The sequence below is a fragment of the Oncorhynchus mykiss genome, chromosome 11 (genome assembly GCF_013265735.2).
Source record: "Oncorhynchus mykiss isolate Arlee chromosome 11, USDA_OmykA_1.1, whole genome shotgun sequence".
NCBI classification, from domain to species: domain Eukaryota; kingdom Metazoa; phylum Chordata; class Actinopteri; order Salmoniformes; family Salmonidae; genus Oncorhynchus; species Oncorhynchus mykiss.
This window is the reverse complement of record NC_048575.1, coordinates 19,257,137-19,269,565: the sequence shown is the minus strand read 5'-3', so window position 1 is coordinate 19,269,565 and position 12,429 is coordinate 19,257,137. Positions and strand designations below refer to the sequence as shown.

General features: G+C 49.4%; 1 protein-coding gene across 1 annotated transcript in view; it reads left to right on the top strand.

The window, feature by feature from the left end:
• The first annotated feature begins 157 nt into the window (after positions 1 to 157).
• LOC110535425 (catenin delta-2) overlaps positions 158 to 12,429 on the top strand; it is a 393,927-nt gene continuing 381,655 nt past the window's right edge. Inside the window, exon 1 of the mRNA XM_036935119.1 lies at positions 158 to 407. The gene's annotated coding sequence lies outside the window, so the exon portion shown is untranslated. The remainder of the gene's footprint in view (positions 408 to 12,429) is intronic.

Genomic DNA, 12,429 nt, shown 5'->3' with positions numbered 1-12,429 from the left:
GATGCTTCTCTCACAACCTGAAGATGGCACTCTTTCTACACGTGAGCCTCAATCTGGGTGCTGCGGTGCGTGTGTGCGTGTAGTATGTGTGTTAGCTACAGACCGGGGGAGCTGCCTAGCCTGCCTCTCCAGCGTTCTTGTCTCTTGTTCCAGTGCGCAGCAGTACTTCGCTCCAGTCTTTTGCTTTGTAGCCTACCACCGCTTCGCCGCCTCCTCTTTTTCTCCTCTCCCCGCCTATGCCTGTCCCGGCAAGCATCCAGCGAATGTTCGGTCCACCCCCAGACCCCCTGCAGGGAACAGTGAGAGAGCGGTTCCGTTCTGAGCACACAGCATACTATTGAAAGCTGCCAAGGGAAGACGTGGATAATAAGTGTCGTTGTTGACGTAACCCAGGATTTTTTTTTCCGGTAAGTGCAAAGTCATCCCGCTTTACTGTGTTTATTCTAAGCTTAATTTCCTCCTCCTCCTCATGTTCTTACTCTTCCACCTTGTCATAGTGAAGGTTGGGAGAATAGGTGTTCTAGCCTACCCCGGGAGAGGACGAATGTGAACCGGGATGTTGTTGATGCGTGTCGTTTTGCGGTTGCAGAATTGTGTTCGCAGTTGAAGCGGTTATGTGAAGTAGCTTAAAGATGCATAAACGCTAACTTGATAATAGGTTTATAGCCCGTTATGTAGGCTTCATGTAGATATGATTAGGAAGGAACCGTGGTGATGGGGAAATCCGTTCAATTCTGACAGAGCGGAGCTCGCTCACCCGAGGCGGTTCTGCGCGTGAGGATTTGGCTTGAGTTCACTACACCGACTGACCCAAATTTAGCTAACCGTCGGCAGCGCGTGAGAGATTTAGAGAGAGAGAGAGAACAGAGAGAGAGAGAGCATGGAAATGTTAACTAAAATAAATTCATACATACAGTAGCTGTATACTCTTTTGATATTGTTCTACATGGAATACTGCTTAAATAGACTAGCGTCCATTGGAGATTAATGTAAATCTAAAACGGAACGATGCACCTGCAAAGACAGGCGCGAGAAACAGAAGGAAAGAGATGGATGGTGTTTGGGGTAATGATAAAAGCAGGGAGAAATGAGAGGTCTCCGTTTCTCACCACTGTCTTGGTTTAATCGATAGCTGTGGCGGGAGGGAGGGTTTTGCATCGGCTATTTGGCACAGCGCAGTATTTTGACTTGGGGATGGAGAAGAGGTGGAGGAAGGGGGAAGAAGAAAGTAGGGTGGGGGTGATGTTTGGCATGCCTTCAGATTGTCAGGGCATTTCCATCTATACATAGATCAGCTGGGTTGGAGCAGAGTGCATACCCAGGAGCATCATCACCACTATTATCAAGGCCCTTCTGCTTAACCAATGTAAATAAAATAGAGTTTCTGTAAGTGGATTATTTGGGCCTCAACATCAATAACGAATTGGGCACCATTGACAAATCTCCTTAAGGAACCTTAAGGGGATCCATCAACTCAATGTCGAGTCATCTTACACGCATGCATGCACAGAAACACACACGCGCACACACACACACACGCGCATGCACACACACACACACACACACACACACACACACACACACACACACAATCTCTTCAAATGCAAGCGTTGAGGCTACTATCCATGGTGCTGAATCTCTCTGTCTCTGTCTCTCTCTCTCCCTCTAGCTATTTCCTAAATATTAGCCTCTTTATGTGCAGTGGGCATGAGGCACCTTGTCCTTCATTATGTGAGCAGATGAATGCACAGTGAGGGGAATATATCCTTTCTATCTCTCTGCAACGGGAGTGAAGGTGTTTTGTGTTGAAGAACCTGTCGGTTGGTCTATTGATCTGCCGGCCCAGTTCATTGGCAACCCATCACATGACAGAATGCTGACACTGTTCCAGAACGTTTGCCTGCGAGTTAGTGTTCTCTTTGAATGTGTGTGCATGTGTGTGTGCATGTCAAATGATGAAGCGATAGAGAGGCTGAATGATCTTTTCTATGTGTGGTTTAAGACTGTCATTCCACACATCTATGAATGACCTTTGACATTTGTTGATTGTTCCATATTTATATCAGTTCAGTCGGCTCTAGTATTCATGATAGGATGTATATACAGTATGAGCTTGCGTAATGATAATGACATACAGGCATGAACATGCTACTGCTGAATGCCGATACAATTATCTCCATTTCCCTGGCCATGTAGAGAAGGAAGATACATGCCATGCGCCATTAAACCAAATATGATCTATTATATTGACAAGATAGTCGAATGACCACTCTAACAATGGAAATACGTGTCCTCAATGATGGAAGGCAGGCGGGAGGAGGCCAGATCAGGTGGAATCATTATAGCCAATGAGAGGGCAGATACACGTGTGAACAACAGGCACAACTAAGTAGTTTTTCTCAAAGTTACTGGAATGCCATGTACATCCACTTATATCAGTACATTTGTAACAGCCATTAACATTACAACAGTTCTATTCGATCAAATAAGCTTCACATAATTCCACACTTTCTCATAGACCTCCATAGAAGAAAGGGCTTATCTGTCACGTTCTGACCTTTATTTCTGTTTTGTATTTATGTAGTGTGGTCAGGGCGTGAGTTGGGTGGGCAGTCTATGTTTGTTTTTCTATGTTTTGGGGCAGTTCTATGTTTTCGGCCTAGTATGGTTCTCAATCAGAGGCAGGTGTCATTAGTTGTCTCTGATTGAGAATCATACTTAGGTAGCCTGGGTTGCACTGTTTGTTTGTGGGTGATTGTCTATGTTGATGGCTTGTTTTAGCACAGGTCTCATTTTGTAGCTTCACGGTCGAATTTGGGTTATTGTTTTTGTTACTCTCTTGTATAGTGTTCAGTCTTTCGTTATTAAAGATTTACCATGGACACTTACCACGCCGCATATTGGTCCTCTGATCCATCTCGCCTCTCCTCTTCAGACGAAGAGGAGGACGACCGTGACAGAATCACCCACCAACCAAGGACCAAGCGGCGTGGTAGAAAACAGCGACGACAGCAGCAGCAGCAGCAACAACAACAGCGGCCGGTATCACAGGACTCCTGGACATGGGAGGAGATACTGAACGGAGAGGGACCCTGGGCACAGGCTGGGGAATATCGCCGCCCCAAAGCAGAGCTGGAGGCAGCGAAAGCTGAGCGGCGGCGATATGAGGAGGCAGCACGGCAGTGCGACAGGTACGAGAGACAGCCCCAAATTTTTTTTTGGGGGGGGCACACGAGGGGTGGAGCTAAGCCAGGTAGCAGACCTGCGCTCACCCCTCGTGCTTATTATAAGCAGCGCGATACTGGGCAGGCACCGTGTTATGCGGTTAAGCGCACGGTGTCGCCAGTACGTGTCCATAGCCCGGTGCGCTATAGGACAGCCCCCCGAGAGTGTCATGTGAGTGCGGGCATCGAGCCAGGGCGTATGGTGCCTGCTCAGCGGGTCTGGTCGCCGGTACGCAGTTTTGGTCCAGGGTATCCTGCGCCGGCTCTGCGTGCTGTGTCTCCGGGGCGCTGGGAGGGTGCAGTGCGTCCTCTGCCTGCGCTCCGCTCGTGCCGGGCGAATGTGGGAATGGAGCCGAAGGGAGAGGTGCGTGTAGTAAGCACTAGATCTCCCGTGCTTACCCACAGCCCGGTTCAACCTGTGCCTGCACTCTGGACGGTCCGGGCTAGAGTGGTTATCCAGCCTGGGGAGGTGGTGCCAAGGTTGCGCACCAGAGCTCCAGTGCTCCCCCACAGCCCGGTCCTTCAGGTGCCTCCTCCTAACCCCAAGCCTCCTGAAGGGCTCCCCAGCCTGGTGGTACCTGTGGCAGCCCCACGCACCAGGCTGTCTCTCTGTCTCCTCCCTGCAGGTGGTCCTGTCTGTCCGGCGCCGCTGCCGGAGTCTCCCGCCTGTCCGGCGCCGCTGCCGGAGTCTCCCGCCTGTCCGGCGCCGCTGCCGGAGTCTCCCGCCTGTCCGGCGCCGCTGCCGGAGTCTCCCGCCTGTCCGGCGCCGCTGCCGGAGTCTCCCGCCTGTCCGGCGCCGCTGCCGGAGTCTCCCGCCTGTCCGGCGCCGCTGCCGGAGTCTCCCGCCTGTCCGGCGCCGCTGCCGGAGTCTCCCGCCTGTCCGGCGCCGCTGCCGGAGTCTCCCGCCTGTCCGGCGCCGCTGCCGGAGCCTCCCGCCTGTCCGGCGCCGCTGCCGGAGCCTCCCGCCTGTTCGGCGCCGCTGCCGGAGCCTCCCGCCTGTCCGGCGCCGCTGCCGGAGCCTCCCGCCTGTCCGGCGCCTCTGCCGGAGCCTCCCGCCTGTCCGGCGCCTCTGCCGGAGCCTCCCGCCTGTCCGGCGCCTCTGCCGGAGCCTCCCGCCTGTCCGGCGCCTCTGCCGGAGCCTCCCGCCTGTCCGGCGCCTCTGCCGGAGCCTCCCGCCTGTCCGGCGCCTCTGCCGGAGCCTCCCGCCTGTCCGGCGCCTCTGCCGGAGCCTCCCGCCTGTCCGGCGCCTCTGCCGGAGCCTCCCGCCTGTCCGGCGCCTCTGCCGGAGCCTCCCGCCTGTCCGGCGCCTCTGCCGGAGCCTCCCGCCTGTCCGGCGCCGCTGCCGGAGCCTCCCGCCTGTCCGGCGCCGCTGCCGGAGCCCCTCTGCCCAGAGCAGCTGTCTCTCTGTCCCGAGCAGCTGTCTCTCTGTCCCGAGCAGCTGTCTCTCTGTCCCGAGCAGCTGTCTCTCTGTCCCGAGCAGCTGTCTCTCTGTCCCGAGCAGCTGTCTCTCTGTCCCGAGCAGCTGTCTCTCTGTCCCGAGCAGCTGTCCCTCTGTCCCGAGCAGCTGTCCCTCTGTCCAGTGGGGTCATTGAGAGGGGTGGTCATGCTGAGAAAGCCACGGAGGCGGACAATAAGGCGGACTAAGACAATGATGAGGTGGGGTCCGCGTCCCGCGCCAGAGCCGCCACCGCGGACAGACGCCCACCCAGACCCTCCCCTATAGGTCAAGGTTTTGCGGCCGGAGTCCGCACCTTTGGGGGGGGGTACTGTCACGTTCTGACCTTTATTTCTGTTTTGTATTTATGTAGTGTGGTCAGGGCGTGAGTTGGGTGGGCAGTCTATGTTTGTTTTTCTATGTTTTGGGGCAGTTCTATGTTTTCGGCCTAGTATGGTTCTCAATCAGAGGCAGGTGTCATTAGTTGTCTCTGATTGAGAATCATACTTAGGTAGCCTGGGTTGCACTGTTTGTTTGTGGGTGATTGTCTATGTTGATGGCTTGTTTTAGCACAGGTCTCATTTTGTAGCTTCACGGTCGAATTTGGGTTATTGTTTTTGTTACTCTCTTGTATAGTGTTCAGTCTTTCGTTATTAAAGATTTACCATGGACACTTACCACGCCGCATATTGGTCCTCTGATCCATCTCGCCTCTCCTCTTCAGACGAAGAGGAGGACGACCGTGACATTATCACACACGGACAGATTATATATACAGTACCCAGCCAAACGTTTGGATACACCTACTCATTCAAGGGTTTTTCTTTATTTTTAGTATTTTCTACATTGTAGTGAAGACATCAAGACTATGAAATAACACAAATGGAATCATGTAGTAACCAAAGAAGTGTTAGACAAATCAACATTTATTATATATTTGAGATTTTTCAAAGTAGCCACCCTTTTCCTTTATGGCAGCTTTGCACACTCTTGACATTATCTCAACCAGCTTCATGAGATAGTCACCTGGAAAGGAATTCAATTAACAGGTGTGCCTTATAAGTTAATTTGTGTAATTTCTTTCCTTCTTAATGCGTTTGAGTCAATCAGTTGTGTTGTGACAAGGTAGGGGTTGTATACAGAAGATAGCCCTATTTGGTAAAAGACCAAGTCCATATTATGGCAAGAGCAGCTCAAATAAGCAAAGAGAAACGACAGTCCATGATTACTTTAAGACATGAAGGTCAGTCAATCTGGAAAATGTCAAGAACTTTGAAAGTTTCTTCAAGTGCAGTCGCAAAAACCATCAAGCGCTATGATGAAACTGGCTCTCATGAGGGCCTCCACAGGAAAGGACGACCCAGAGTTACCTCTTCTGCAGAGGATAAGTTCATTAGAGTTAACTGCACCTCTGATTTCAAGTAACAGACACATCTCAACATTAGCTGTTCAGAGGAGACTGCATGAATCAGGCCTTCACGGTCAAATTGCTGCAAATAAACCACTACTGAAGGACACCAATAATAATAAGAGACTTGCTTAGGCCAAGAAACACGAGCAATGGACTTTAGACCGTTGGAAATCTGTCTTTTGGTCTGATGAGTCCAACCGCTGTGTCTTTGTGAGATGCAGAGTAGGTGAACGGATGATCTCTGCGTGTGTGGTTCCCACCGTGAAACATGGAGGAGGAGGTGTGATGGTGTGGTGATGCTTTGCTGGTGACACCGTCTGTGATTTATTTATAATTCAAGGCACACTTAACCACCGCAGCATTCTGCAGTGATACACCATCCCATCTGGTTTGTGCTTAGTGGGACTGTCATTTGTTTTTCAACAGGATAATGACCCAACACACTTACAGGCTGTGTAAGGGCTATTTGACCAAGAAGGAGAGTGATGGAGCGCTGCATCAGATGACACTTTTTTGGTTACTACATGATTCCATTTGTGTTCTTTTGTAGTTCTGATGTGTTCACTATTCTACAATGTAGAAAATAGTACAAATAAAGAAAAATACTTTAATAAGTATGTGTGTCCAAACTTTTGACTGGTGCTGTACATCAGCTCTGTCATACTCCTGTGCTTGTCTATAGGCTTACTCTGATGATCCATGAGGTATGGTGTTGTAGATCTGGTGGTCCAGGAGGTATGGTGTTGTAGACCTGGTGGTCCAGGAGCTGTGGTGTTGTAGACCTGGTGGTCCAGGAGGTATGGTGTTGTAGACCTGGTGGTCCAGGAGGTATGGTGTTGTAGACCTGGTGGTCCAGGAGGTGTGGTGTTGTAGACCTGGTGGTCCAGGAGCTGTGGTGTTGTAGACCTGGTGGTCCAGGAGGTATGGTGTTGTAGACCTGGTGGTCCAGGAGGTATGGTGTTGTAGACCTGGTGGTCCAGGAGGTGTAGTGTTGTAGACCTGGTGGTCCAGGAGGTGTGGTGTTGTAGACCTGGTGGGTCCAGGAGGTATGGTGTTGTAGACCAGGGCTGTGTTGAGAATAGTCTCATGCAAAACAACAATAGAAGGCAGACAGCCTGTAAGGGAATGCCAGGAGGATACATTTATTAATGACACACAACCTTAGCAAGAACAAGGACAAGAGAATTGGAAAGGTCCTAAGAAAGGAGACTAAGGACCAGGGAAAGGAAAAAAGGAGAGGAAACAAAGAGTGGGTACAAGAAAAGAGCAGGGCAGGGTGCTGTTGAGAAATATTTGGGATGTAGCCAGTGGCCAGCTAGACAGTAGTCCCTCTTTCTGTCTCCTAATGAGCCACTCTGCGATGGGTCTCCGTCTTTTCCTCCTCCCTCACATATCCCTCCATTCTGGAGGAAGAGAGATAGAGGGAGAGGGGTAGAGGGAGGCAGAGAGAGACAAAGAGAAAAACTGAGAGACTGTGATAGAGTTGATGATTGAGAGAGAGAGGGAGACACAGAAAGGCAAAGTAAAATTGTGAGAGAATGAAAGAGAGAAAGGGGGAGAAATCACAACATGATGTACAGTGCTATATTTATCATCAATTATTCCAATGGTGTCTTTTTAACCAAATGAAAGGAGCATTAGCATACAAGCAAAGGCCCAGTGATAGCGATACGTCTGTGGTGACCGCACCGCATGCACACTGTTTGTGCCTTCCTGTCGCACTCCCCGACGCAGTAAATTGGTAATTGGTTGGGCTAGCCAGGTCTCCCAAGGCTAATTGAGCATCAAAGTGAAGCCATGCCTGTTGCGCAACGATCATCATGATTTCCCCAGTCGTGAATAATCTATCCCAGAGTTATCCCTCACGTAGGGGTGAGGAGGTGGAAGGGATGTGCGTTTCATAGTGTGTGTATCAGAGTGTGTATGTGTGAGATTGTGTTTTTGTGTATGTGTGTGATAGTCTGTGAGTGTGTGTATGAGGTGAGGGAGTAGGGAGTAGGGACAATAGCTGTTATCTCATGTTGGACACACATTTCTAGCTTTGTCTGGTTCATTTTTCTGCCTGTGCACTACATGATATGGTCTGCATTTTCCCCTCTCTAGCATCATATAATTCAATGGTTGTATAGAGTCTACACACATGACATTGATGTATTGTAAGTGTCTGGCGTCTAAACACAATATCATCTGTGTGTGCACCACAGCAGAAAGAATATACACACCCATACAGCTAGTCGACTGGCGCGCGGTTGGTTACAGTCGCCTGTTCTTTTATAAACTGACACAACATGCATAAACATGCCTGAGTGGATAGCAACGTAATGACATGTTTTTAGCAGTGAAGAGATGTATTGACTGTGGCTGTGTGTGTGTGTGTGTATGTGTGTGTTTATGTCTGAGAAGCAGTACCATGGTATTATCCCTTTGACTGGTCAAGTGGGAAATCATGTGTGAGAAACGATATTGAATGCACCTGTTTTGATTGTCCTTGTATGCAGGTGTCAGTGTGTGGCATCTGTGATACACACCTGTTAGAATATGATTTTTTTCCCCACTCTCGGGTTTATCTACCATTTCCTTTCTATTCAATCCTGGTGATGGGAGTGTATTTGAGGGGAGACCAAAGGCCAGGACTGAGATCCATATCCACCTTTTTCAGCCATGTGCATTAAGACCTCAAAACGAGATGGATACTGTCTGTCGTTATATGAATTAGACCAAGGTGCAGCGTGGTAAGCAAATATCTTTCTTTATTTTGATGAACACCAAAAAAAACAAAAGATAAACAAAAGTAAAGTTCTGCAGGCTATACAGCAACTAACAAAATCAAGATCCCACAACTGACGGTGGGAAAAAGGGCTGCCTAAGTATGATCCCCAATCAGAGACAACGATAAACAGCTGCCTCTGATTGGGAACCACACTAGGCCAACAAAGAAATAGAAACATAGATTTGCCCACCCAGGTCCCACCCTGACCTAACCAAATAGAGAATAAAAAAGTCTCTCTAAGGTCAGGGCGTGACAGACACAGCCATATTGAATAGCCAATGATTATTTCAGTTGCTTTACTGGACAGTATATGGCCTTTAGGCTGTGTTGTTGACCTCTGCATTGTGGTCCATCCTATTCCATTCTCACTGATGTTTGGGCCAATTAGGCCTAGTGTGTGCTGCCACTGTCTAACCTGTCAGTATAGTGGCTACAGCCCTATATCTCTGTCCAATCTCTCAGTGTATAGTGGCTACAGCCCTGTATCTCTGTCCAACCTGTCAGTATAGTGGCTACAGCCCTGTATCTCTGTCCAACCTGTCAGTATAGTGGCTACAGCCCTGTATCTCTGTCCAAACTGTCAGTATAGTGGCTACAGCCCTGTGTCTCTGTCCAACCTGTCAGTATAGTGGCTACAGCCCTGTATCTCTGTCCAACCTGTCAGTGTATAGTGGCTACAGCCCTGTATCTCTGTCCAACCTGTCAGTATAGTGGCTACAGCCCTATATCTCTGTCCAACCTGTCAGTGTAGTGGCTACAGCCCTGTATCTCTGTCCAACCTGTCAGTATAGTGGCTACAGCCCTGTATCTCTGTCCAATCTGTCAGTGTATAGTGGCTACAGCCCTGTATCTCTGTCCAACCTGTCAGTGTATAGTGGCTACAGCCCTGTATCTCTGTCCAACCTGTCAGTATAGTGGCTATAGTCCTGTATCTCTGTCCAACCTGTCAGTATAGTGGCTACAGACCTGTATCTCTGTCCAACCTGTCAGTGTATAGTGGCTACAGCCCTGTATCTCTGACCAACCTGTCAGTATAGTGGCTACAGCCCTGTATCTCTGTCCAATCTGTCAGTGTATAGTGGCTACAGCCCTGTATCTCTGTCCAACCTGTCAGTGTATAGTGGCTACAGCCCTGTATCTCTGTCCAACCTGTCAGTATAGTGGCTATAGTCCTGTATCTCTGTCCAACCTGTCAGTATAGTGGCTACAGACCTGTATCTCTGTCCAACCTGTCAGTGTATAGTGGCTACCGCCCTGTATCTCTGACCAACCTGTCAGTATAGTGGCTATAGTCCTGTATCTCTGTCCAACCTGTCAGTACAGTGGCTACAGCCCTGTGTCTCTGTCCAACCTGTCAGTATAGTAGCTACAGCCCTGTATCTCTGTCCAACCTGTCAGTATAGTGGCTACAGCCCTGTATCTCTGTCAAACCTGTCAGTATAGTGGCTACAGCCCTGTATCTCTGTCCAACCTGTCAGTATAGTGGCTATAGTCCTGTATCTCTGTCCAACCTGTCAGTATAGTGGCTACAGACCTGTATCTCTGTCCAACCTGTCAGTGTATAGTGGCTACAGCCCTGTATCTCTGACCAACCTGTCAGTATAGTGGCTACAGCCCTGTATCTCTGTCCAATCTGTCAGTGTATAGTGGCTACAGCCCTGTATCTCTGTCCAACCTGTCAGTGTATAGTGGCTACAGCCCTGTATCTCTGTCCAACCTGTCAGTATAGTGGCTATAGTCCTGTATCTCTGTCCAACCTGTCAGTATAGTGGCTACAGACCTGTATCTCTGTCCAACCTGTCAGTGTATAGTGGCTACAGCCCTGTATCTCTGACCAACCTGTCAGTATAGTGGCTATAGTCCTGTATCTCTGTCCAACCTGTCAGTACAGTGGCTACAGCCCTGTGTCTCTGTCCAACCTGTCAGTATAGTAGCTACAGCCCTGTATCTCTGTCCAACCTGTCAGTATAGTAGCTACAGCCCTGTATCTCTGTCCAACCTGTCAGTATAGTGGCTACAGCCCTGTATCTCTGTCAAACCTGTCAGTATAGTGGCTACAGACCTGTATCTCTGTTCAACCTGTCAGTGTATAGTGGCTACAGCCCTGTATCTCTGACCAACCTGTCAGTATAGTGGCTACAGCCCTGTATCTCTGTCCAATCTGTCAGTGTATAGTGGCTACAGCCCTGTATCTCTGTCCAACCTGTCAGTGTATAGTGGCTACAGCCCTGTATCTCTGTCCAACCTGTCAGTATAGTGGCTATAGTCCTGTATCTCTGTCCAACCTGTCAGTATAGTGGCTACAGACCTGTATCTCTGTCCAACCTGTCAGTGTATAGTGGCTACAGCCCTGTATCTCTGACCAACCTGTCAGTATAGTGGCTATAGTCCTGTATCTCTGTCCAACCTGTCAGTACAGTGGCTACAGCCCTGTGTCTCTGTCCAACATGTCAGTATAGTAGCTACAGCCCTGTATCTCTGTCCAACCTGTCAGTATAGTGGCTACAGCCCTGTATCTCTGTCAAACCTGTCAGTGTATAGTGGCTACAGCCCTGTATCTCTGACCAACCTGTCAGTATAGTGGCTACAGCCCTGTATCTCTGTCCAATCTGTCAGTGTATAGTGGCTACAGCCCTGTATCTCTGTCCAACCTGTCAGTGTATAGTGGCTACAGCCCTGTATCTCTGTCCAACCTGTCAGTATAGTGGCTATAGTCCTGTATCTCTGTCCAACCTGTCAGTATAGTGGCTACAGACCTGTATCTCTGTCCAACCTGTCAGTGTATAGTGGCTACAGCCCTGTATCTCTGACCAACCTGTCAGTATAGTGGCTATAGTCCTGTATCTCTGTCCAACCTGTCAGTACAGTGGCTACAGCCCTGTGTCTCTGTCCAACCTGTCAGTATAGTAGCTACAGCCCTGTATCTCTGTCCAACCTGTCAGTATAGTAGCTACAGCCCTGTATCTCTGTCCAACCTGTCAGTATAGTGGCTACAGCCCTGTATCTCTGTCAAACCTGTCAGTATAGTGGCTACAGCCCTGTATCTCTGTCCAACCTGTCAGTATAGTGGCTATAGTCCTGTATCTCTGTCCAACCTGTCAGTATAGTGGCTACAGACCTGTATCTCTGTTCAACCTGTCAGTGTATAGTGGCTACAGCCCTGTATCTCTGACCAACCTGTCAGTATAGTGGCTACAGCCCTGTATCTCTGTCCAATCTGTCAGTGTATAGTGGCTACAGCCCTGTATCTCTGTCCAACCTGTCAGTGTATAGTGGCTACAGCCCTGTATCTCTGTCCAACCTGTCAGTATAGTGGCTATAGTCCTGTATCTCTGTCCAACCTGTCAGTATAGTGGCTACAGACCTGTATCTCTGTCCAACCTGTCAGTGTATAGTGGCTACAGCCCTGTATCTCTGACCAACCTGTCAGTATAGTGGCTATAGTCCTGTATCTCTGTCCAACCTGTCAGTACAGTGGCTACAGCCCTGTGTCTCTGTCCAACATGTCAGTATAGTAGCTACAGCCCTGTATCTCTGTCCAACCTGTCAGTATAGTGGCTACAGCCCTGTATCTCTGTCAAACCTGTCA